Source organism: Carettochelys insculpta, chromosome 15 (assembly GCF_033958435.1).
Source record: "Carettochelys insculpta isolate YL-2023 chromosome 15, ASM3395843v1, whole genome shotgun sequence".
Taxonomy (NCBI): domain Eukaryota; kingdom Metazoa; phylum Chordata; order Testudines; family Carettochelyidae; genus Carettochelys; species Carettochelys insculpta.
Window position 1 is genome coordinate 32,390,610 of NC_134151.1, and position 25,583 is coordinate 32,416,192.

The 25,583-nt window shown below is 48.0% G+C and overlaps 1 protein-coding gene across 3 annotated transcripts in view; it reads left to right on the top strand.

The window, feature by feature from the left end:
• Positions 1–25,583, top strand: part of NDST1 (N-deacetylase and N-sulfotransferase 1) — a 72,366-nt gene that overhangs the window by 1,245 nt on the left and 45,538 nt on the right. Inside the window, exons 2-4 of one of the 3 annotated variants that reach the window (XM_075009401.1) lie at positions 16,049–16,171; positions 17,667–17,786; positions 18,559–18,619. The exons of 1 other annotated variant lie outside the window; for it this stretch is intronic. The gene's annotated coding sequence lies outside the window, so the exon portion shown is untranslated. The remainder of the gene's footprint in view (positions 1–16,048; positions 16,172–17,666; positions 17,787–18,558; positions 18,620–25,583) is intronic. One more of the 3 variants, XM_075009402.1, reaches the window with a different exon arrangement.

Below are 25,583 nucleotides of genomic sequence, written 5' to 3' on the forward strand. Positions count from 1 at the left end.
TCTTTCGCACCTCCTTGTAACTGAAATGTATCTTTTTGACTTACTGAGTGTGGGAGGGATTTTTTTTTCTTGAACAGATGTAACAATTACAATCCCCCAATTTCTATAATATTTGGGACACATGGAGTTATTTGATTGGCTGCTGGATTGTTCCATCTGTGTTGTCAGTGTTCTCTGGTCAATTCTGCACAAGGTAGTGCATTGCAGTGCTCTTTGAACAGAGTGTTTATTGCAGGGTACGCTATGCAAAGAAGGCGCTGACTGGGAGGTAAGGGGGACAGGCAGAAGTTATAGGTGTTCCTTGTGTACTCCTTATGCCTAGAGCACATGTTAGCACTGCTGCAGCTACTGTAGAGAGGCCATAAGGGCTTTGCTGCTGGGTCATCCAACTTTAGGCCTGCAAGAGATGATGGTGAAGGTGCAGAGGTCCTGTCTAAGTCAGCATCCTGGGGGTGGTAGTGCTGTGGCTGAGATTACCTGAAAAACACACTGGTGTATGCAAAGCAGAAGGACAGAACCCTGGCCTGAGGGATTTTCATTCAGCCAAGCACTGCAGACCCTTAGTCATTGGTCATTTCTGTGGAGCTGCTGGCACAAGTAAGGGTTTCAGGGCTGGGGCACAATTAGGTGGGATTTGAAGAGACTAAGAAAGTGATTCCATATGTGAGAGGGATGGCGGGAGAGTGATGCTTTCAGTCCTGGCTTTGGGGAATGGGGAGGAGGGGGTTGGGTCTGCAGGGGTGACAGTGGAGTGAGCCAGTGGGGTATAGTGGGACAGAGATGTGCAAATAAGACCTCTGTTATCTTGATTTATTAACGTAAACGTACCGTTATCTTCTCTCACCAGTGGAGCCTGAGATTCAGAACTGGAGGCTTACCTGCAGCTGCTTCTGGGATCTCTGAGAAGCCCACAGTGGGGCAGCTGCTTGCAAATTTTGCTGGCAGCTCTGGGTGTGTCACTCTTAGAAGAAGATGATGGGGAGTTGCAAAGTGGGTAGAAAGCCATGTGAGCTTGGAAAGCTGGGGGAGCTGCTCTGTAAGGCTAAGGCCACGTGCTGCAGGTGGTGCTTCTGTTTTGCTTTGTGATCTCAACAGTCATCAGATCTTGAAGGGGCTGAAGTCTTCCCCTTCCAAGCTATGCAAGAGGAAAGTGTCCCTGGCTTGTTCAGAGATGTCTCCTGGCTCTATCCAGCTTCAAATCCCCTGGTATTCTTCAACTCCTCCTCCTTCAAATGTGCTGTGCTAGAAACTGCGGAAGGCAAAGTTGACAGTAAATACTATGGGGAAAGACATGTAAATATGTTAACTTCACAGATCTCTGCGTCACAGGCTTTGAACGAACCCTGTACTGTACAGGTGACCAGGACCTGTGGCCACTGTTGTAATGCTAGTAATAAATAATAAAGCTCCCTCCCCAGAAATCCAAACACTTGCAACGTACATGTACAAAGGGAGACGGGTAAGATCTTAAACGACATGAACGTCGCGGATCTGGTGAAGCGTCAGCTCAAAAGAGCAGAGAGGGTTAAAGGAAATCTGCAAATTGTTGCTGTGGATTGATGTAACATTCCATATCTTCTACCGCTGCCCAGCTTTGTGTGGCTCTGGCTGGAGCCTGCACAAAGCACCTTCTGATCTCTGCCGGGAGGCCCTCCTATTGCCTTTGAATTACAATGGCAAATAGCCTTTAGCCAGCCACAAATGAACGTAGGGGTTTTCAACAGAATAAAAAGGGGGGGAAAAATCTGTTGATAACTCCCAGCATCTCTGGGCTGAGGCAGTTTGGCCACCTAGATGCCAGTCTTCTTACTGCGGTTGACTAACAACCTCTTCCTGCTTAATACTCTTTCCAATAAATGTAAGAGACTGCCAGACTGTAAACTGCACACTCTGCATTTCTTGTACAGGGGCTCCAGTCCAACAGCTTGATCCACAAGGGGAAGGCGCTTGTTCCTGTTCAGCACCATGTTGCAATCAGAAAGCTCCATACAGATGCAAATGCCTTCGTGTGCAGATCCAATTGGAATCTCCCTAGGGCAGGGATTATCTCCTGCTGTGTATTTGTGTCTAGCACTTTGGGACCTCTGGGTGCTATCAAATGTTTAATAACAATAGCTTAGAATCATAAGGGAATTGTGACAGTTTGGATCACAGAAATCCCCTGGGGGTTATCCTCTGTGTGCTGATCAAGGCACTGCTGCCCCTCTTCCTGACCTCTAGGGCTCCCCACCACCAGTCCTGCTGTTCTAGAAGCTCTGGTCTCCCCCAGACAAGGCCCACAATTGGGTTACCACCTCCCTGCAGAGAATCTCAGATGCTGAACCAGTTCAGATCCTGTAGGGCTCAGCTATAAGAGCTCAGCACCCAGAAACACAGACCCCTAAGAGGACCAAAACCCTGAGTAAATCTGTCTTACCCTGTGTAAAAGGTTTACACAGAAAACTCATAAGATACACCCCTTTATCAGTGAAAGAGAGAGATGCAAAGTGGTTGTCCCCCCGCCCTCTTACAATAATTTACACTTGACTTGATAATAAACAAAAATTTGTATTAAATATAAGAAGTTGAATTCAAGTGTTTGCAAGTGAAAACAGACAAATTAAAGCAAGTTAGTAAGTTTTAAAAAAAAAACCCTGCTAATTCTAATGTACTAAGAATCTTGTTACAGGCAAATTCTGACCCTAAATAGCTGATCTTATATCAGGTAATATGCTTCAAGTCAGAATTGATCGTTACCTTGGTCTGGGTCTACAGCTTTTTTCAGAGTTCTTTGTTGTCACTTCATGTGAATCCTCAGGGTGGATGAGGCAGTTGCAGTTCCAAAGGCCAGCAGAAGACTAAGACCTAATCATGGCTTTCCAGTTCTTAAATAGACTTCCATAGGGTGGGAAGCCTTTGTTTAACACTTCCCAACCCCATGGAAAAATAACAGGTTCACGATGGATTCCAGTACCAGGTGGCATGATCACATGGCTTCCTGGGACCAACCACAGGTTGGGCTTACAGGGCAAATAAGACCATTCACAAGTTGTTGGTTTGAGTACTGAGTCATTAAGTTCCTAAAGTATCACTAATGGCTTTCATTAGCATGTTCAGAATTAGAACCAGATTCACAGTTCATGTTTCTAACTTCACATGCAAGAATGATAAAAGCATGAAAATAGGATATGCAGAGTCAGCGGATTATAACTTTAAAATTGATATGTTACATGATGCATTTATAGTGTCTTTGAGTTCTGCATATTCATAAGCCAGTTTTCATAAAGCAGGGGATGGAGGAGCCATGACAACATCTTACAAAACCAGTCTGCAATATCACTTCTTTGCTTAGAACTTAGAAACACCAGCCATTCAACAACAAAGCAGCCTCTTTGCAGGACTGATAGTCACAGTTGTGATTACCACAATAGCTATTTTTGGAATTGGGTTGACTTGACTGAGGATGGTGCATAAACAAGGATATAAACAATAACATCCCTGTTCCGAAGGAGAGGAAATCATTGTTTTCCAGATAAAATAACCAAGATGAATTCAATAGGAAACTAGCTGCTGGCTTCTAAGTGAACATTGCAAAAAGTGGCGAAGAAGGAAATTAAACGATGAAAGTACACGGGCCTTTTTATGCCACAGAGGAATTTAATTCGGTGTGTTCAATGGTGGTTATATTATCCCCCAAAGCACAGTGATGCAGGCATTCTCGTGTACCTTCAGCCATCGTTTCTCTTCCCTTTGGAGATGACAAGAAATAAGTTGACTGCAAATGCTTCTTAATGAGTGGCAGCCTTTAAAAGCATCAGCGTGTGAAATAGAACCCTGCTTTAGAGAAGACAACTCCAAGCATCCTTACAGTCTGTGGCAGCAACTTGGGACGTTATTGTACATCAATTTAAAGTAGGTAGAATCTCACTCTAAAAGGTTTCCTGTCAATCTGATACGTTTTCCTTTCTCTTCGTTGCCTATACTGTCTTGAAGGGTTTAAACACACCAAATCCTGCATTGGAGGGTAATTAGGTGACTCCTGTGGCCACTTTTAACCCTATAGTTCTATGGTTCCATAATGGTACTACCTACCTGCAGGCCACCACCAAGGTATTTCCTCCTGTTTCCTTTCTCTGCGGTGTCTGCTGCATCCTCCATAGGGCCCAGATCTTATGTTGCTCCACAAAAGCTTGCAGAATTGCTGCTCTGTTCTTCATGTAAGATATCTGAAATACATTTTTTGCAACCTCAAAGTGGGAGGCTTTCCACATCTGTGACTTTGGAAAATTGGTGCTTTTTCCTTTTTTTTAACATTGCAAATTGGGCTGTGAATGAAAGCAGAAAGTGACAGCTGGCTTTTAGCTCAGACTGTAGCGACTCATGCATTAAGCTCCACTGGTCCCAGGTTCAGCTCTGCCTAATGGCAGTTACACGTTGGGGCACGTTCGGGATTTCAGCTGGGTCTCTGAAGCACCAGCCACACTTCCTCCGCTAGCTATTTAACTCAAGCATCTAGAAATGTATGTTAACTAAAGCTCTTTTGGTTTTCAGCATTTTTAAATTTTGCACATTTGGGTGGGAAGAGTACCACTTTGTGGTGCTTTTTTGACAAAAATCAAAGCAAAACAAAACAAAAATCCAACTGCAACCCTGAAACTTCTCGGGTACAAAGTAGGACGGAACGCAGTCTCAAGTATTTTCATTCCCATTAAATATCATGGAAAAAATATCACCTATTTTCTCTTAGCAGAAGTCACTCCACAGATACTGAGGGGACAATGTAAACAGCAGTTGCATGATTTTAGGCTTGGTAGAATTCGATTTTTTTTTTTTTTTTTAAATGATTTCACCACTTGATGCTTATTTTTGGGCAATTTTTTCTAATTCTTATGAAGTTTAAATTTTCACTGTTGCAGGACATGGTGTGTGGCCCTGCCATGACTTCATGACCTCTCAAGTTTCCTTCCATTTCTAATGCTCTGTGAGCATGGGGGTGCAAGTCAGACAATTTATTTACAGGTAGTGGACATTGCGATTCAGATAGTTGAAGCTTTCTAACCATTAAAACTAGGGATGTTAACAGTTAACTGGTAGGGCTCATATTAAGCAGATGAGGCTTACCTGTTACAGTTAACTGGTGGGGGCTGGAGCAGCTGTGGCCAGGGGTGTGCCATGGGCAGGGGCGTTTCAGCTTGGCTGGAGCAGCCTGGTTCTGTGGCAGGCCCAGCCAGAGAACAGTATAGGCAGGGGGTGCTTCAGTTTGGCTAGAGCAGCCCTGGGCAGGGGTGTTCCAGCTCAGCCGGAGCAGTCCCCCTGGTTATACCCCTCCTGTTTAACTTGTTAAACGTAACATTTAACCAGTTAACTAATGAAATGGAATTTTACAACCCTCATTAAAACACAAACTGTTAATGTCACTAAGTAAATGTAAAAAGTACTAAATGTACAACATAAATACTGAAGTTCTCAAACGGCGTTCATTTTTCTTTCTTGGCCTACATGTGTAGTTCAGTTTCTATTGTAGGAAATATTTTGTCCGTTGGTTTGTGTGTGGATGGTGAAAACAACATTTACGGATAAAAATCTGTACCTTCCAAGCCACTGATCATTGTCTCTTTCCCCCAAAACTCCCACTTTCTGCTTTTTTCATGCTTCACGTGGCCTTTTAGAATAGTATTTCCAACTTGGGCAAGTGTCTAGCCCTCGACCAGAACTGTCTTACCTGTCTTGGGAGAGTTTCAGCTGGGTAGAAATGTAAGGCAAGGGATCATTTTGTAATCTGTTTGTTAGAGATCATCTAAACTTTGGGGCAATACAAAGTTTGCTTTGCTGGTTTTGCTTTGTTCTGCATAACCCATGATCTGCAGCTGTGATATTTAGGGACATAATCCTTGCAATGGAAATAGGTGGGCTAGTTGTCTTGTTTACTGGTACCTAAATGCACAGAAACAGTGCAGTGCAATGAGAAGCCATTGCAACAGAAGATGGGTAGACAGTTCTCATGCATTTAAATGGAATGCTGACTTTTAACCTTAATTTACCCCTAGGATTGGTAGTTATGTTTTGCCCTAAATACGGGCAAGTAACCCCTTTCTGTGGGTTATTTGTTAATTTTGTACATGAAACTCGGGAGGGAGAGGTATCTGGCAAGTGCTGTAGGTGCTTTTGATGTAAATTAATAGTTCAATGACTTAAATCCTTCCGAAGTATCCTTCAAAGCAGAAAACATGCGACCAAACAGCTCACTCTACAGTCTATGGTAGGGATCATAGAAGTACCTAGATCAGTGGTTCTTAACCTTTACTGCAGCCCTGCGCCCCTTTGGTTCTCAAAATATGTTCTCACACCCCTTTTAAAAAGTAAAAAATGGAGATGGGGGGGACTATACACTTTTAAATGCATATTAAATATATGTAAGATAGGTTTATGTTACTACTCACCACAAATAATAGTACAGTAGGCATACAAAAATAAGCAAGTAATACCCAGAGATGTTGCGGAGTTTGCCGTGGAAGTAAGCTGAAACCGATGCGCTAACAGTTAGTGGCTAATTCAAACAAAGCCGCTGTGCTGCCACATCATCATCTGTGCGTGTCAAGTTATACCCCGCAACGTGGCAGTCTGGTGTATTTTGTAGTGCGATAATTTCGCCGCAATTAGTTTAAAAACTTTTTTGGTTGTAGATTGCAGTAATCGTTTAAAAATGTATAATGTGAATAAGTACATAGGCTTGATGAAACAAAGTACTTGTACCTACCTGCCAGTGCTCAATTTGTGTTTTCAGTGATTTACCTTCTAAAAAATCTGGCATGTCTCGCACCCCCAGGGGTGTGTGCACCCTGCATTAAGAACCACTGACCTAGATGGACAGAAGTACTTGGATATCAAAACAAACTCCAGCTGTTGTCTTCAGAACATCACTATAAAATATGATGTCAGTTACAGCTTGTTTGCTCTGTGGGTTTGGACACACTTTCAGCTTGGATGAGAGTTTCACTTTTTGCTGAACTAAAAAAATAAATCCGAATAGCATTGGTGCCGCTCTCAGGGAGATGGCCATGTGTACATGGAGCTGCAGCCAGTTCTGCAATTGACTACCTGGGGAGACTGCTGTGTCTGTATGGAGCCCCATTAATTCACCTGTGCATCCTCAGTAGAGGATTAGAGCCCATCTTGTCAGTTTCTTCAGATATTTCTTGCAAACGGATTTGGATGAAGATTAAATTTTATTTATTTATTTATTTTTTGGCTTGGCTGTTTTTATTGGGGCAAAACTGCAGAATTCATGCCATCTGTTGCAGTGTTATTTTCTTGAATGGGCAGATACTGTCTTTATTGCTGGTCTTTAAAGCAGTGGTTTTCAAACTTTTTTCTTTTGTGGGACCCTAAAATATTGCAAATTCTAAAGAAGCCCATACCTCCAATCGTAGACCTAGCCTGAGGACCCCAGGTTGAAAACCACTGTTCGACATTTCACAGGCCCTTTAGACCTAGTCTGGGAGCTACCAGCGGTCCACAGATAAAAAAAATGCTGCTTTGAAACATTTCTGCTCATCTTCCCCGATGCTGCTAACTTTGGTGGGTCATGAGATTCTGGTTCCTCTGATTATGATCTCGCTTCCTCCGGCCTCTCCTACCACTTCAAAGTGTGACATGATTTTAGCAACTGATAATCTAAGATGCCAACCGTTTGCAAGCTTAATGTTCTGGGCCAGGAAACCTCAAATGTTATCACGGTGTGGACCCAGAGCGAGGCTGTCTAGCACAGGCCATCTCTTCCTGTTTGTGATGGCAGGCCCATTCCCATTTCCCTGTGGCAGCTATAGAAATTGCATCCACGGCAAAGGACAGTTTTAGCTGTGCTTAAAACAGGGAGACTTGCCCCCTGGTACCTGCCAGCAATCAAGTCCCCCAGGAATTGCTTGGCAGGCTGCTAGTGCCAGTAAGGGAGCGACTGAGGTTTTAGAGGTGGGATTTCCTGGCTGCCAGCTGGTATAAAGCCTTAATTTCTGGCTGTAGCTTTCCTTGACATAGTGCCTCCTAAATTATGTCAGAACTGCGGTGATGGAGAGGGAAGCAAACTAAGTCCAAAATCTCAGGAACCTGCCAGGGATGGATGGGACAGCCTCGTACCTCTGCAGGGCTGCAATTCCCAGTGTGTAAAGCATGTTTCTAGTCCAGTTGCTTCACTGATTTTGGACTTTGTTTTGGGGCTGCCATCCAGCAGCATAGATTAGACCCAGCTGCAGGATACAGTGTAGCAAGCAGTGTCCTTTAGTTAAAGGTAAATCTTAATGTCTGGCAGGTATCTTGGGGTGTTTTGGCCACATCTGATGGGTTTTGCTGGGCAAACAACTGCTTTGCTTCAACAGCTAAGGAGACACCATAATCATAAAAAAACTGCATTAAATTGCAGCCCAAGAGGGTGAATGCAGCCCCATGTTTCTCCCTGAAACCAGGAAACAGGGCAGGGGTGGGGATGATGCAACACTTGGTTAGTGCTGCTTTTTTGGGGAAATCCTCTCACGTGAACTGAGGCCTCAGAGGAGTTAAAGGACTTTGTTCCTGACTGTGGTGCCAATGAGAGAGAAAACTGAAGAAACACACTGAGAGAGGCCTGCAATGGCAGAGACCCTCCACCGTTCCCACTTTGGGTCTTGTGTATCCGCAGCAGCTGGGGACCAGGAGAATCTGGACTTCCAGGCAGCAGACAAGCCTGTGTGAGTCACGCTCTGCTGGGTTAACATCTCTTCTGACTCAAGTTCTGCAGAAGTCCCAGGAAACAAGGGCAAGAGCCTTCTGAAAATGAATCATCCCCGTATCCTGCTATGTCCACAGGCTGCCCAGCTTCCCAGCAGTGTGAGTGCTGAGCTCTAGGGTTACTGGGACAGCAGGTTTCCCTGCTCTATTTTGCCACTGAGAACAGAGAACCTGAGAACCAGCAGGGCTGGTTCCCGAGCTTCCCAAAGTGAACGAAGACTTCTCACATTCCCCTTTCGGCTGGATGGCTGTCAGCTACTTAGTCCTCTAAGTCCTTCCCACCACCTCTGTTCAGAGCAGGGAGCTAACCCTCGGATACACAGTTGAACATTTTGGCCATTATAGGTATGTTCTATCATGAAGGGCTGATGTAGGGACCTCTAGAGGAAGCGCCTCACCTGGTTTTCAGAGGTGATGAGCAATGTCCCTCTAATCTTTTCCATCCAAGTGTAGAATAACTTTTTATGTGCGCCAAGGCAGGTGCCAATGTGCACCACCAGTAGAAACACAAACCCATCTGTGGCCATGCTGCTAATTGTCAGGGCTGCTTTGGAATCTCCCCGGAGTGGCCACCCAAGTGGTCAGCTTATGGGGAACACGGGTGAGTGTCCATCTGCTCCCATGGAAGTCAGTGGGAGTTACAGGAAAGGCAGGTCAGCTTTTTATTTAGGTGCTGATCCCCCACTTCATATCACATTTTAAGGGCTTGTCTACACCAGCAAGTTACTGTGTTGTGGCTTTCTTGCTCTGGGTGTGAAAACAAATCTCCCCAAGCACAGCTGGTGACGGTGCTATAAAGAGCCAGTGTGAACAGCCTCCTAGCGCTGGTGGAGATTTACATAGAGCACTGGGAGAGCTCTCTCCGTGCTGGTGCCAGGCCCACCGTCCTGTGTCACAGCACGGCTGCGGTTGGGCTTTCAACTCAGCAGTGTATACAAAACTTGAGCAGTGTCTTCCACTGGAACCTGAAGTGATGAAAGACACACTCATTTCATCGTTCAGCTCATTTGGCGTGGAGGTTTATTGTCACTTGGGTGTAACTGTGGGCATGCCCAGTTTAGTCAATGGCAGGCAGAGCTCTGCTTCAAGAGTTACTTAATCTGGGTGCTCGACAGACTCCCGTTTCTCTAAATTTCCCCCCTCATCAAGGTGGACTTGCCCCCTGATGGGCAGCTCCTCTTAGGGTCAAAAATGATGAGAGAGCTCATTGGAAAAACAGCTGCCTTTTAGTACCCCCGCAGTAGCCCGTCGCCCTGCTGCGTTTATCTCTGACTGGTGGCTGCCTTCTTGTGATTGCAGGAATCTAAATTCCTTCAGAGGCTTCTGTGGGAGACCTGCAGACTTTCTACTTAGGTCCTCACTTGCCATCTGCTCTTTTCTCTACCATCTTACACGGGGTCGAACCAGGCATATCCCCTCGGGCTAGCACCAGCCCTGCAGACTGAGTGCTTCAAGCGTTCTGTAGCCAAGTGATGGAAGGAGATGGTGCTAACAAGGCATGTAGGTTATATTGGAACATCTCTGCTACCCTGAGTTAGGAAGCGGGAGGCAGATAATGCCAAATGCTTGTCACGGGCAAAGAGCAGGAACCCTCTGGAGCTCCGTTGCCTTTCACAAAATGAAGGCAGGTGGCACGTTGGATCTTTGTGCTCTTTGGAACAAGGCTGGACTAAGTGGGTTTTTTCTTCTACAGGAGACTTTAACATCTGCTGCTTAGTGTCCTGCACAAATACAAAATCGGTGTCCTTATTTGCAAAAATGAGCCACTGGTATCCGCATCCACATCCGCGGATGGAGGTCTGAAGCAGACTTCCACGACTCATGTGTAGGGGCTGCCTTTACGCTGGACAGGGCTGGCACAGAAGGCTGTGCTGGGTACTTCATAGGCCTGTGTAATTAAGGATAACATCTGAGTCGGGATCAAAGAGCTAACGAGATTCAGACTCACACAGCTGACACTAGTGCTGGGAGGTGTAGTGTGGTGTCTAACGCCGCCTTGTCCAGCTGGTCCGTAGCAGTGAGGTGAGGCACTGTATGCCACCTTTGAAAGCAAAGTGGACCACTCCAGGACATGAAGACTAGCTCCTGTGGGGCAGAGAATGGTTGGGGCTCATGAGATATTTGTCCAAGCAGTGCTACTGGTCCCTACACCAGTTGTTTCCTGGATGATGTCTTTTCCTTTTCGCTTGCGGGTTCCAACGTAAGGCTTGCCTTGTGATGGTGGTGGTTAGTTTTCTAAGGGTGTGTCCAATACATCACTCTCCCCTCTTCCTGGCTTCTTCTGCAGGAAGTTGGTGAATCATTTGCCGCAGGTCTTAGTTGTTGATGACGTATGGTCAGTGGGTCTGGGGGATTTTTATGGAGACAGAGAGACCTGAAGGCAGATGCTGAAAAGATGGGATAGGGATACAGCTGGTCAGAATTGGGAAAGATCACTGGCAAATGGTTGTCAGTGGCCTATGCTCCAAGACGTATGTGTGGAAGAGGCTTACTGCTACGAGTGCTGTTGGGTTCCAGTTAGTTTGGAAGTGGACTGTAGAATACAGGTTTCGTTGTAGAGCCATGTCCCCTGTATTACGCGGCCTGCCAAAGGGCCATGATGGTGGACGCGATGAATAATGGTGCTGAAATGTTCTATATAATTGGTTCCTTCCCAGCATCTGCCCACAGGGCCGTGCCCTGATGGCAAACTCCATGGTTCCATTGGAGCAAGAGGATGTACAGGCCGAGGCTGCTGGAGCTGAAACCAGTCTGCCTCTGTGTAGTTTCTCCCCAGGTTAAGGCAACCACCCTCCAAAATCCCCTTTTGAGCTTTTCAGGAGGGTTTGAGCTAATTTGTTGCAGATTACATGGTTGCCAATTACGAATAAGGTCATTGCTGGGTTACTGGGTGTGCTTGATAAACTGTCAGAGCCCTTAGCAGTTGTTAATGAAATATTGGGTTGTTTCTTCTGTGAGCTGTGGGACGCGGGGGGAATGTGTGCTACAAAGAGCATCAGATGGAAGAAGTGGCTGGTTGGAGTAACCGGGACATGTGACTGTCCGGACGGATGGGGTTTTATGGATGTATCCATCACAGAGACAGGTCAGAAAGAAGCAGCAGATGCTCTCTGTAGGTCCCCTCCTGTGGCACATACGCTGCCTGTTGCTGCGAGAATGACAGTGAGATGGACACAGCACTCCTGTGGCTCAGGGCAGCTTGGCTGTTAGAGAGCTGCTTGCTTAAAAAGGAAATGTCACTTGTGTGGGTGGGCTCAGAAAGCTGGCTGGTAGTCAGTGACCTGAGCAGAGTTTCAATTTGGGGGCCTGGAAATGCATTTAAATGGGCTTGTAACACTGTAGGGCTTCAAAGAGGAGAGAATTTTGTAAATCTCACCTGCTTTTTGCTGTCCTAAAATTACCATTCCTGGAGGATTTTTACATTTCGGTTGGGTGGGTGAGTGGTGTTTTGTTATAGGCTTTATTATGCACTGTCTGACCATGAGAAGCCTGGCATGTGGCCGGCACCTGCCCCAGAGAGATTGTAGTCTAAGTGCATTTTCTAGTGAGTGCATGAAAACTTGGAAGCAAAAATCCTAGAGAGTGACATGATGCTGCAGCAGCTGTGGGGCCTTCATCTGAGAGGGAGTAGTTATTAGATTTGTTTCCAGTGGAATCTGGGGGCGGGGAGGCACTGAATTGAGCTGTGCTTCTGTTTTGGGAAAAGCCTCTTTTCAAAACTTGCATTTTGGGCACAATGAGCTTTGGCAGCATCTGCTTACAGAGCAGTTGTTAGTGCAGTTGGAGTACGGCTGCTCCATTATCTGTTCCATTCTGATCATGTCTGGTGCATACATTGACAAGGGGAAGGGAAATGTCCTTGGTTTTAGAGCTGATTAACTGGGACTTCCAGCTGGATGTATTTTGAAAAATCCCTGTCATGGGAAGTTGTCAAGAAAACTCTATCAGGAGGAAGTAACCAGTCAGCACTCGGCGACACATCTCCCCCCTGGGGGAGGGGGAGTGGGACAACAGCGCAAGTAGCACAGGTAAATCGTGGTATTGTTTTAATGAGTTTGACGTGACAGCTGCCACTGCTTACAGGGTGTTGGAATTCTACAGCACCTTTTGCTCCAAGATCACAAAGTGCACTGTAAACCTTAGTCCGTGAAGCCCTCCTAACCCCTTTGCAAAACCAGCCACCTCCAATTTGCAGACTAGCCTTGGCAAATTGCTCAGAATGAACTCGCAAAGCAAATAATTCATTTGTGGCAAGTGGCGGCCCAGCTGTGGGCTTGGTCTTTTGTGTGTGGCTGGGTCCTCTTATTGGCCATCAGCTGAGAGTTCATTTATGGTGCTCCCTGTTTACTCTCTGACACTCAGTTTGCCTTCTTGTCTTACTTTCCATTTCTGTCCCTCCCTCCTTTCAGAAGCCGTGTAGAGGTTAATGGTCACGTACGGGGTGAGAAGGGAGGGGAAAATGGAGTTTGCACACCTTTTGGCTTTTGTAGGCTGTATAAAGAAGGGCTACTGGGCTACTTTTGTAAGTTTAGAGTGTGTGTGTGTGTGTGTGTGTGAGTTGCTGCTGTTTTTTTCTTAAGTACTTGTACTTCAGGCCATGATTGCACTGTGAGACTCTATGGACCACTGGAGAAAACTGCTAGGTTTATGACAGCTGATTCCAAGAAAGTGAATTAATTAAAGGAAGTGATCTTGGGTTACGACACTTTGGGGTTATCCTGTTAGTCCCTATTTCATTTAACAGACACAAGAAACTCTTCTAGGTAAGTATCCAACAGCACCTTGACTACGTACTGAGAATGCTCGACCCTGATTCTTTATAATGGTCAATAATAATTTGATTGCTTGACAGCCGATATTAGTTTAAGGTAGGGGTCTGCAACCTGCAGCTTTAGAGCTGCATGCGGCTCTTTAAGAGCTTCTTTGTGGCTCCCAATGCTATGATTACAAAATAAAAATAAATAAAACCCCCTCCTGGTTATCTTCAATAAACGGTGAGCGTCTAAAAGCCCAAAATGAATAACTTCTAGCTAAATAGCAAACAATATGTGATCTTGAAATGTTGGCTAACTCCCTGCCAGCGTCCTGCAGGGAGAGAGAAGGCTCAGGAGCGAAAAATCAGGAAGACAGTGGTACAAACACAGAAGTGAAGTGTGAGGAAATAGAATACATAAAAAGTTTGTGAACACCCCTCAGTAAACACGTTTCACATTACAAATCATCGTGCGCACGCTGTTCTTAAAATAGGGGTTACAAAAAGTATGGTTTGACATTGTTTATTAAGGGCGGTCTCATAGTCACATGTATTGTGGCTCTTGCATTATGGAGTATTTTTACCGAATTGGAAAAAATGTCTCCTCCTTCCTATTTTGGTTACTGATCCTTCATTTTAAGACGAGAAAGCCACATGAACAAGTAGCAGCAATAGTGTCTTACTGCTGTCTGTGGTCTAATTACTGGCATATGCTCACATCCTTCCTCAGGGACCTGGTGGTGTGAAGCAGAGGACTCGGCACGCATGCAGGGAGTTACTGACCTCTGCCTTAGCGTTTGGGGATTTTACGCGCAAGCTTGCAGCAGGGTCAGTGATGGACACCTTGCCCCTGCTATGCGGTGGCATGGCTTATTAGAGGGCCTGGATGCTGTCACAAATATATATTGACATGCCCAACCTTGTGCATGTAAATTGCGTTTCCTCACCCACGTAGGATTGGGGTGCACTTAGCCTATAGCTGAACACATTGATGCGTGTTTGCTACATCCCCTGCTGCAAGCAAGTTTGTGCATAAAAATCTCCCCATGATTCTACCCTGAAGTACCCAGGCCCAATGTTATTTCAGGGTTCTTGTGGTTGCTTGGCGTCCTCCAGTGTGAGTCTCTTCTTTTGAGCAAGGAAATCCCAGTTCCTCGAAATCTGGGGCAGAGGTCAGTAACACCTTGCATGCGTGCCCAGAGTGGCAAGTTAGCCGATATTTTGTCAGCAAGGGAGGAGCTCAGCCCTCCTCCAGCCTCCTGCGGATTAACAAAAGAGGAGCTAGTGCTCCTAACCACCACCTAAATGGTAACGCTCTGTATCTTAGTTTATTAATTAAGCCGTTGTAAGTAGGACTATTGGTGACTTTAATAAGTATCACAGGCACTTGGACTGTACATCGAGGGCAAAAGGTCAAATTTCAGCAGCCCGCCTTGGAAAGGTTGCTGACCCCTGCTCTAGAGTAAGTGTTGGGCACTTTATCTGTGCTAAGGGTCATAGGTCTCCTATACTTTGTTAATTTGCTTAAGCCAGGGCCTTGAAGGTTGCAGGTTACAGGCTTTAGCTCCCTTGCTCTCCTGCTAAGTAAGAGAAAAGGCTAAGCTAGCCCAATGGGCTACAACTGCCAGGGCTTGTTTGTCTGTCATCTATTCTTTTTGCTGGAGGGTCTCTTGGGAAGAGCAGATCTGGAGTCCTGAAACCAGGAGGGAAGGGGAGAAGTCCCAGCAAGGCAAAAGGCAAAAGCTTGGAAACAAACCCAGCCTTCTTTTGTCATTAAGAAGCTAAATGGGAGGCCGTGTAGCCTGTGAACGTCATACTTGGGTGGGACTCGAGAGACCTAGCTCTTGGGAGAGGTGGGGCGCCCATTTCCGCTCTCTGCTTCGGTGCCCCATCTGTAAGACGTGGACCAGGATATTGATCTCCATTTCATGTGCTTTTGAGAACAACAGGAGAGAAGTGACATAGAAGAAATATGAGTTGTTGTTTATTCTTAGCCTTTAACAGGGCACAAACCCGCAGTTGGTTTGCCTTATAAAACCGGAGGTTGGTTTTAGAAGGAGCGGTCCGTCTCTGCCTGGGAGTGACTGTTGTTGAACTACATTTTGGGCATGGGCGGCTCACGTTAACACTGCCTGAGCAATGGAAGTGGCTGGGCCTTCCCTGGGGAAAGGGAAACTGCAGAGAACTTTGTCCTAGAGTGCACACAATCAATAGCATATATATTCTATTTTCCAAGCCAATGAATAATTGATACAAGAAATGGAAATAATCATTCTAACCCCAGGGGCTAAAACACAGCACGGCCTCTTGTTAAAAGCCTCTCCTTGAAAGACATTGTGAAGGGGAAAGAGACTGGCTGTGGCTGTGATTATGATTCAAAGTGCAGGAGCTCTGGCTCTGAGGTTTATCTTCTTACCCTCCTCAGACGCTAGATCAGGAAGGGTTTGGGCTGTGCGCAGCATCTGGTATCCACGACCCCCTGTGCCTGTGTGAGCACATGCCCCGTCGAGGCAGACATATGCAAGCTGGTGCAGTGGGCCCCCTTGTTAATTGCAGCTCCACCGTCGAATTAGAAGGCCGTTGGTTTGTGCTGAGCAAGGCCGTTGAATGAATCAGCCGCGGAGCGTGTGCTGGGCCCTGGCGACTGCGCTAGCTGCTGGGTCGGCTGGGAGCTGCGAGGTAAGCAAGGCCAGGCAGAAGGAGTGTGTCTCGTGGCCAGGGAGGAGGTGAAGGGCAGGACCAGCTGAGGGGAGACGCGGCATTAGAAAGCTAATGATCGGAAAGCCTTCGCTGGCCTGCTTTATGCAGAAGGCTTCACTTCAGGCAGGCTGGTGTGTGAGGCTTTTGCCCTCCCCCCCCATCTCCCAACGCTCTTCCTTTTGTGTGAATGTCAGAAGATGAGAGCGGAAGGTGGGAGGGAGGAGATGAGAGGAAGACGGCCATTTCCAGAAACAACGAGCAGTCCTGTGGCGCCTTATCGACTAACGGATATTTTGGAGGATAAGCTTTTGTGGGTGAAGACCTGCTTTGTCAGGTGCACTAATCTTGGGGGGTTCCAGAGGAGGCTTTAAAGAGGGGAGTCTCAGCAAAGGGGAGGGCCAGAGGTGACAAGGTCTGTCCAGTCAGGGTGGATATGGCCCATTATCGGAAGTTCATGTGAAGCTGCAAACGTCAAGAGAGGAGAAATTAAGTCAGTTCAGTCAGGGAGAATGTAGCCCGTTGTCAGATGCTAACGTGCCATAATTAGAACGGCCACATCCCCCTGACTGAACTGACTTAATTTCTCCTCTCTTGACGTTCGCAGCTCCACATGAACTGCCGATAATGGGCCATATCCACCCTGACTGGACAGACCTTGTCACCTCTGGCCCTCCCCTTTACTGAGACCCCCTCTTTAAACCCTCCTCTGAACCCCGCACTCAAGCATCTGATGAAGCTGGTCTTTGGAACAACCCTCTGCTCACACTGGGCAGGGGTCTGCTTCAGCCCCTACAAGTTAAGCATAAACAGTAAGCCTCAGACTGGTTAACCGTCAACATCCCTACCAGCTGCTGTTGGCTTTAGAGCCCATCAGGATACCGAGGCTACTATCAGGGGCATGAGCAATGTTCCCTCTGTTTTCCGTCCATGGGTGGAATAAATTTTATGGGCACTGAAGCATGCGTGGATGTGCACCACCCATAGACCCATAAGTTGCTGCCTCGCACCTGGCATAATTTATTCTGCTCATGGATAGAAAACATAAGCGGGAACCTTGCTTGAGAGAGCTTTTTCACACCACAACCTTCCCAGTCAACACATGGGATATTGTCAGTATGGCTGGTTAATGGTTTTTGGAGCAAATGACCCATGCAGGCCTCTCGATGTGCTGGGGTTCTAATCTCCTTAATGGGGAACCTGGCAAACTCGACCAGTAATATAATAATCTCTTAGAGCTGGAAGGGACCTCAGGAGGTCATTGAGTCCCGTCCTCTGCCCTCTTGGCAGGACCAAGCACCATCTTTTTTTTTTTTTTGTATAATCTATTTGCCCCAGATCCCTAAATGGCCCCCTCAAGGACTGAGCTTGCAACCCTGGGCTTAGCAGGCCAGTGCTCAAACCACTGAGCTGGTCGTCACCTTCTGTAACCAAAGACATGATAATTCATTTCCCTTTTACCCCTCTCGTGTGACAGGAGCAGAGCACCATCCTCCTTCCTTCCTGGAAGCACCGTGGCGGTTGTCTGCTTATCGTTTGAATTGGGGTAGCAATTGTGTGCTCAGCAATTAAGAAATCCAAGTAATCTCTGGCTGAGGTACTCCTTATCTGTATTATACAACTGCTGGGCTGGGGAAGGGGCTGTCAGGTGACCTTGGCCAGGGAGGGCAGGTTTACTGGTGCGGGGGAGAAGGGGACAGCAGTTAACTGTTAATGTTGGAATGCACCAGGAACCTGCCAGTAGCCTAGTAAAAGATTCTCCCCCAGGGCTCTCCAAGCACCAACTGCTATGTGCACGGGCTGTAGCGCTGCCGGAGAGGGGATGTCTCTTGGGGCTTGCCCACCGCTCCCTGGAACGCAAAACTCTCTCTAAAATGTGACGCGGGAGGGTGGGTGGGGATTTGAAGGCTGGCATGGGTTCGCCTGGGGACCCAACCCCATGGCCCAGCCCTGTCTGTGGCTTGCTCTGTGGGTGTGTGGAGGCTAAAGACCTCTTGCTGGTCACATTTTGGCACGCTGTGGAAGGCACTGAGCGGTGCCGGCACCGTGCACACTTGGTTAGTGTGCCAGCTCTCACCCTGTGGTGGCCTGTCCCAGGCTGAGAGACAGCAAAGCTTCTGCAAGAGGCCAGATTAAGCAGCATCGTAGGGGGCTGGAGGGGGCCAGCATTTGAAGCGAGCTGTTCTGCGGGTGCCTTTTTCTCTGGTGAGCTGGCTGTGTGGACTTGCTGTTGGGTCACAGAGCTGCACCCGCTGCTGGACGTGTGGATTGCCGCGGGTCTTGTAGAATTGGGTGCCAGGTGGCTGTGGCACACAGCCCACCTACATCCGAGGGCAGCTCACAACCCCTGATTTGCTCATTTACCACAGAGTGCTGACTGGGAGGGGACCAGGCTGGAGCAGGCCACCAACTTGCTGAGACGTTTTTGAGGTAGGCACCTCCTGGGTCACTGAGTCCCATCCTCTGCTATCACAGACACGCCTGCAGGTCCTAAGAACATAAGAACTCCACACACCCCCCGGGATGGTCCTGTAGGTTATTTACCCTTGTTGGCTGGCTGCTCCCAGACCTTGTGCCTCTGACAACTAGAAGCCACCTCCTGGTTTGCAGTCTGGTTCCTCCCTTTCTTCATTTTTTAGTTCCGTTCTTGTGCCAGTGTCGTCCTTGGGCATAGATACCTCCTCCCCTCCCTGGAGTTTACTATCCAGGGGTACTTCTAGCACGTGCTCAGCCCCCCTGGGTGAGTGGAGAACACTGAAAAACCATTTCCCAAAGCCACCATCTCCTGCTCCAGCCCTTTTGGGAATCTTTCTTTCAACACCCGGGGGCTCCCCCGGAATTCATGTCTCAGATGAGTGGCACAGCAGAGAGGAGAACCAGCTTTATGAAGGGATTTCCCTCAACCCCTTCCCTGTGGAGACAGGATATTGGTGCAGGGTATTGGTAGGAAGAGATGGGGGCAGAATCCCAGCTTAGCAGTACCATGAAGTCCTTATCAACAAGGCAGGAGTTAGCCAGATGCTAGCAGTAAATGTGGTGGGTTTGGTGGGAGGACGTGCGCGCATAAGCACACAGTGGGTCACTGTCTCAGTTGCACCTGAAGGTATCTAACTGTGCGCGCTGGCATCCGGGTGACTGCAGGTGTCCACAACTGGATTTCCACAGGTTGGTTTGAACGTGCAGTGGTTTGATATGCTTTGTTCAGAATGTGTCCATAACAGCATGGAGGCCTCTTCCAGTTCTAGTGTTCCATGGTTCTGTGGTTGCCTTGTAGGAAGGTAGCCTGCATGCCTTCATGTTCAGGGCTCTTGGAAACGAGCCTGCTTCCCTTTTAAAGATTTGCAGTCCACAGAGCTAGACGAGTCTCTTGCATGGTGCCCGAGAAACAGATGAACAGACTAAGGTATGTAATAGGCAGAGCCAGTCAAGGTGACCATCTCAGCAAAAGCAAACCTGCTGGACCTGTACCATTCAAGGAGGAGTCCAACAGTCGGCTTTCTTGAAGGTCACCTCGGAATTTTTTTATCTGAACCGTTCACGGGACCCATACCAACTGAAGGATTGGAGCCTGTGGTTGCAGAAGGGAATTTTTACTGATGGTCTCTGGCCAATGCTGGTATCTCTGGCTGAACCGAAGACAACCTCACTGTAGAACTGTGCTTGGATTCCATTGCACCTTTTCAGAAGAGACTAGGGGTTTTTGGTGTCCAACCGGAGATGCCTTCAAGGGGCCTGGTTTTCAGAAGGCAAGTGTTCCAACCAGGCTCCTTTAAGGCGTCACGGTGGGAGCCCAAATGCACTAGCTGCTTTTGAAAACCTTTGGTCTCGGCTCTGTAACACCTGTCCATTCTGCACTACAGGCAAGAAACTGTTTGCACACGGGCATCCTGTTAATGTCAAAAAAATTTGCCACTCCAGCTCTTTCTGTGCTCCTCTTTACTGTGCACACACTAGAGGAAGGAGCAGGGAACAGTCCAAGATATGCAAGCTGTGTTGAGGGCAGAGACAAATCCAGACCTAGACTCTCTGGCTGGATTTCCTTGGGCAGTGGTGGCGATGGTCCAGGTTCTGTCTGGCCGCCTGGAAGGCTCAGCTCTGAAATCTCGACTGGAGCTGTTTTTTAACCTGGCGGAGAAAAACCCTCAGGTTTTTGTTTTTTAAATCCAGCTTTGTTCCACTTTCCCTCGCTACCCTGGGGCTGTGCGCTGCCTCCTGAGGCGGCTGGGATCTGCTCCTTGCTGACATCAGGGCATGTAATGGAATCAGGGGGGTGGGGGAGGGACAGGAGGTTCTGAATTACTTATTAAGAATGACTTGCAGGACCTATCTGCCAGCGAGCAGCAGAGAGAGCTCGGAACAAGAGGGGGTTGGAGGGCTTGTTACCTGCCCTTTCCGTGGAGGAGGTGGTTGTCTGGAATGGATTAGTGTCAGTGAAGTGCTTGTTTAGTACATGCTGGAAGTGAAGCATGCTGTGATCACAGCTCTTTTGTGTTTGTGGCCGTGCTGCTCGGTGTTGTGGTCATCCTGAGGGCTAGGGAGTAGGAACTGAGCGCAGTACATGGCTTTGCTGGGACTCCCTTTGTGGGCTGGGGTGCACCACTGAATTGCTCCACTTGAGCATCTCCTTTTGCAAAGTGGAGGTAATAAGCTCTTCAGAGTACTGTGCCCAGGTCCCTGCGCCTCATCCTGCCCCATCTGAGCCCCCTGCTCCAGCTAACTAACGGGTGCTTTGTGCCCCAGGGTAGCCCCCATGAAAGCTTCACCTCTGGGCTTGGGCATTTCCCAAGAGCAGCCGTGCAGAAAGAGAGGTTGGTGTCATCCCAAAGGTTGGCTGGTGAAGCCTGACACACCTCCATGCAGATCCAAGATCTGTTGACACTGCAGCCACTACAGCCGCACCTTAATCAAAATGTTCCTACCTCTAGAAAAAGGGTTTTTCACTGGGGGAGTTAATCCACTTCTCCAAGAGCTAGGTTGACTGAAGAGTCCTTCTCTTTACCTACCCGCATCCGTGTGGAGAACTAGGTCAAGGTGATGGTGGCACTCCAGGTGCAAAATTTCCCAGCCCTGGGCAAATTACGTATGTCGAGCTGAGGTTTTTTTAAGCGTAGAACAGGCCTAAGGCACATGCATCCACTTCTGTTGGGGGGCCTCTGAGCCCGTTGTAAAGGTAGGTTCCCATTGCATTCCTTAATCATCCTGACAGTCTTACATTTTTATGCCGTGCTTCGTCTCCACGATGTGATCGCCCGGGGAAGTTGAGGGGCCGTGAATTGTCTCAAGAATGCTCTGGAGATGAAAAGCTGTATGTCAGGATGGTGATGGCGATGATTTATTCCCAACGAATCCCAGGCTCTTTAGACTTCAGGGTTTTGTTTCCATAATAATTCTCAGCAACCCTTTTCGTCTTGAAATTACTCCACAATCATTCACTAAAACCAGTGAATTCGTCTGCCCTTGACTGCTTTGCTTCAACTGCAAAGTAGAGAAACGGAAATGATGCACTGGAAGGAGGTCATGCTCTCCACGCACACATCTGCCCAATACTTGCACTTTGTAATGGTGCTGCCTTGTAGGTGCTTGGACTTTCTTCAAGTGTGTTTCCAGTTGCTGCTTCCATTGCAGCTTTTAAGCACTAGTCCTGCACATCAGTTACCTTTGTTGTAAAGATCTTTCTCTGCAGACTCCTCAATGCCTGTTCTGTGCTTATCTTTGGTTTTTAGGCCTCTTTGGTTAAGAGGAGCCCAGGGTTCTCTGGAGTAATAGGATGGCACTAACTTCTAAATTGCGATTGGATGTTTTTTTCTAAAGAATCTGCTCTAGAAATTATTGTGGGGATGATATCTGACCTGTACTATGCAAGAGATCAGACTAGAGGACCAGCATTGTTCCTTCTGGCTTTAAACAATCGAGGAGTCTCTTCATCTTTTCTCAAAGCCTTGTCTGGATTAACCGTGTTTAAAATATAGTAGCTACAAAGTCCTGGCAGGTGTGAGATTTGCAGTGCACATGGCCTGGCCTTCAACACATGCCACACTGGTTGAATTAAGAGGTAGGGGGAACTTTAGTCTTTAACTCAATCAGTTTAGTAACAGAGAGAAGGCCGTGCTAGTCTAGATTCTAGCAAAACAAAAAAGCAGTCCAACAGAACTTTAAAGACTAACAAAATAATTTATTAGGTGAGCTTCCGTGGGACAGATCTGCTTCTTCAGACCATAGCCAGACCAGAACAGACTCAATACTTAAGGCACAGAGAACCTTAATCTAATTCTTGACTCCTCCCCCCCCCCGCCCCTCTACTCTCTGATTTGCTCACCTTGATCATTTTTTTTTTTTTTTTTCTGATTTGTCAACCTTGCTTACTATTTTTGGTTCTCTGTGCCTTAAGTATTGAGTCTGTTCTGGTCTGGCTATGGTCTGGAGAAGTGGGTCTGTCCCACAAAAGCTCACATAATAAGTTATTTTGTTAGTCTTTAAAGTGCTACTTTACTGCTTTTTGTTTCAATCAGTTTAGTGCATCTTCGAGTTGACGTTGTATTTGCATTTATATTTTCAAATGAGTTCACTGGCTTGTTCTCTAACACTTACCAACATGTACTCTAAATCCTACACTAAAATGGTAAGACCTTTTCATTACTAGGAATGAACAGGGTGGTGTCAGATCTCATTAAACCCAGCACTCTAGTCCATATAAAATAGAATGTGTACTTGTAACTCTGCCATCTTAGCCTGTGCTAAAGCCCAGATGCCTGGACAGGAGTTTTAGAAAATGGTGGTTAGATTAAGCGAGCTCACAATCTAACATCACACCTCTAAATCGTAGGCAAGGCGTAGCCCTGATGAAACTCACAGTCATGCCTCAATCTTAGATTTATCAGAAAAGGAGGAGGAGACTTATCTGCTGTTGCTGACACGCATCATCGCAGGTTTTGAGATCTTAACTTTTCAAGTTACTGTCTTCGCTGCCTCAGGATCCGCTTGCTGTTTATTGTTGTGTAATGGAGGCATCAGCAAAGTCTTTGCCATCCTAAGAGATGAAACAAAGGAATCCTATCCTTCCCACTTGCCCTTCCGCATCCAGGAAAGCTAATTCATTTTGCTTCCCAGCACCTCAGTCGCCCCTCTGGGGTTCAGCATCTTCCAGTGTCTGCTTTCAGCTCCAACTCTTAAAAAAACAAGTCACAAGGTGGGTCTCTTGGGACCATTCTCCCCCACAAATGCTAGTCCAGACAGGCTCCCCTGCTGTCCCCGAGATCAGATTAGTTATTGGCTTGGAGAGGAGGAAGGAACACATGAAGGGCAGTTTGCAAATTGAAGAGGAATTCTTGTTTAAAAAAAAACCCACCAAACAATGCAGGCTAAATTCACTTGTGGTGGCATGAAGAGGGCAGGCGCCTTGGAGGAGAGAGACGAAGGAATTTTGGAGGGCAGGCGCTGTAGGAGGAACGTATTGGGGTGAGTGGCAGTGACATGCTTCTTGAGGTGGAAGGAGGAGTCACCATTACTTTCCTCTTCCTTGGGCAGTGGTACCCACGGGCACCCCACTGCCCATCTGCTGGCTTCGAGCCCATGGGATTGGAAGCCGTGTGGAGAGAGCCCAGGTGCAATGGGTGATTGCAGGGTATAAGGGATGGCCCTGGGAAGCAGGGGAAAGGTCACATTAATCAGCTAGTTGCAACCTCTGGGGTGGAGCATCAGTGGCATAAAAGTGGCCTTGAGCGGCCTGGCCCAGGCGCCAGGATTCTGTACCTGTCTGGAGCGAACTGGTGATGCAGAAGCTGCTTCTCCCCTCCCCCCGCCCCCAACAAAAGTTGAGTAAGGGACTTGGCACACCAGTTCCATGCACTGGATAGAGCTGGACCTCCACCTCCACTTGAAAGTCCCACCCCAAAGAACGGCATTAGGCTTCCTTCACCCATCTCCTGTGGCTCTATGTGCCCCCTCTGGCATGGGGACCCTTGGGTTGGCTTCATTTACAGCCCCACACTTGTCAACCCTCCCAGCTCACTGGTTCCACCTGGTACTTCAGCTTGTTATGTTTCCCTTCCCCCTATAAATGAGATATTTTCCCCAGTCGGTTGATTCTGCTGCAGGCTCACCCTGATATTCACCAGCCTTTGCCCCATCCACAGCATGGTTCAGATTTAACCCCCTGCTGAAAGGTGGGCCCAGTCGGGTTGGAGATGGAGGGCGAGCGCTGGAGTCAGAGGAAGGATTTGGTTTCATCCTTTCTATCCCTTTTGTTATGCCTCTGGTGCTTGAAGCTGGGACGCACCAGCTGAGCAGGTCTCGGGTGAACGCCGTGCGCGCGTCAGGGGAGGTCAGGCTTCCCGTCTCGTTCCAGATGACGTGTCTCCCCTTTCCAGCCTGGCAGCCCAGAATGAACCAAGCCCGTGGGGCCAATCAGTGCAGCTGAAGCTGTTCGTTTTCCCCTGGAGGTGAACGTAAGGGAAGGCGGGAGGCGGCTGAATGGGGCCACTCCCGGGGATTTGGTAAAAGCGGAGGAAGTGGTGATGTGTAGGCCCAGCAGAGGATGGCTCCCTGGAGGGTTCCTTGGAACAGGGCTGCTGGGCAGCGTGGCCATGGGGATGTTTATTTTGGTGCTGGGGCCTATCTTCATTTCTACCCCTGCTGTCCAGGGGGTGGTTGAGCTCCTGCGTTGTTAAAGGGCATGGTGCAGCCAGAGGCTTGCTGGTCAAGGATGGACAGGTACAGGGCAAATTTGGCAGTCAGGTGGGGGGAAGCCCCTGTGACTTGCTACACAGGTCACACGTGTGTGTGTGTGTGTGTGTGTGTGTGTTCACGTCTTGCTCACCCACCCCAGCTGAGCCTTGCACTGGGACGGTGGCAGCTGCACGCTGCTGGGAGCAAAAACCTCTGGCAGGAGCTGTTCCAAGCATTGCTCAGCCCAATGCCCCCCTTGCAAGGGGAGCAACCTCAGGCTCCTCACGCACGTGGCAGTGTCAAGTGGCTATAGCAGATTGCCAGTGGCACCGCCTGGGGCTGCATCTCTCCTCCTGGGGGTGGACTCCTTCTCTGGCCCCCCATCACCCTCTTCACCCTAACTCCAATGGGCTTCCTAGGCCCCTTTGTCTTGTCAGTGGCTCTTGACCCGTGACCAGACCCAGTGGAAAAGTACAGCCCCCCGCACCCCATGGGCTGGAGGTGCCAAAGGTTTGTATATTTGTTCCAGCAGGACCTTGGATTGAATTGTGATCACAGATTTGGAGTTTTGGGGGTCGAGCTGAGTGGCCAGGACGGGCGGCGGCTTCAGAAAATCAGGTCCTCTGTCCCCTCTGTTGCCCTGCTGAGTGCACTGGGGGACTCGTTCATTTAGGGCCAGGACGCGCTATCTCTCAACTCTTGCCAGCAGGCGGCTGTCTAGCACCAGCAG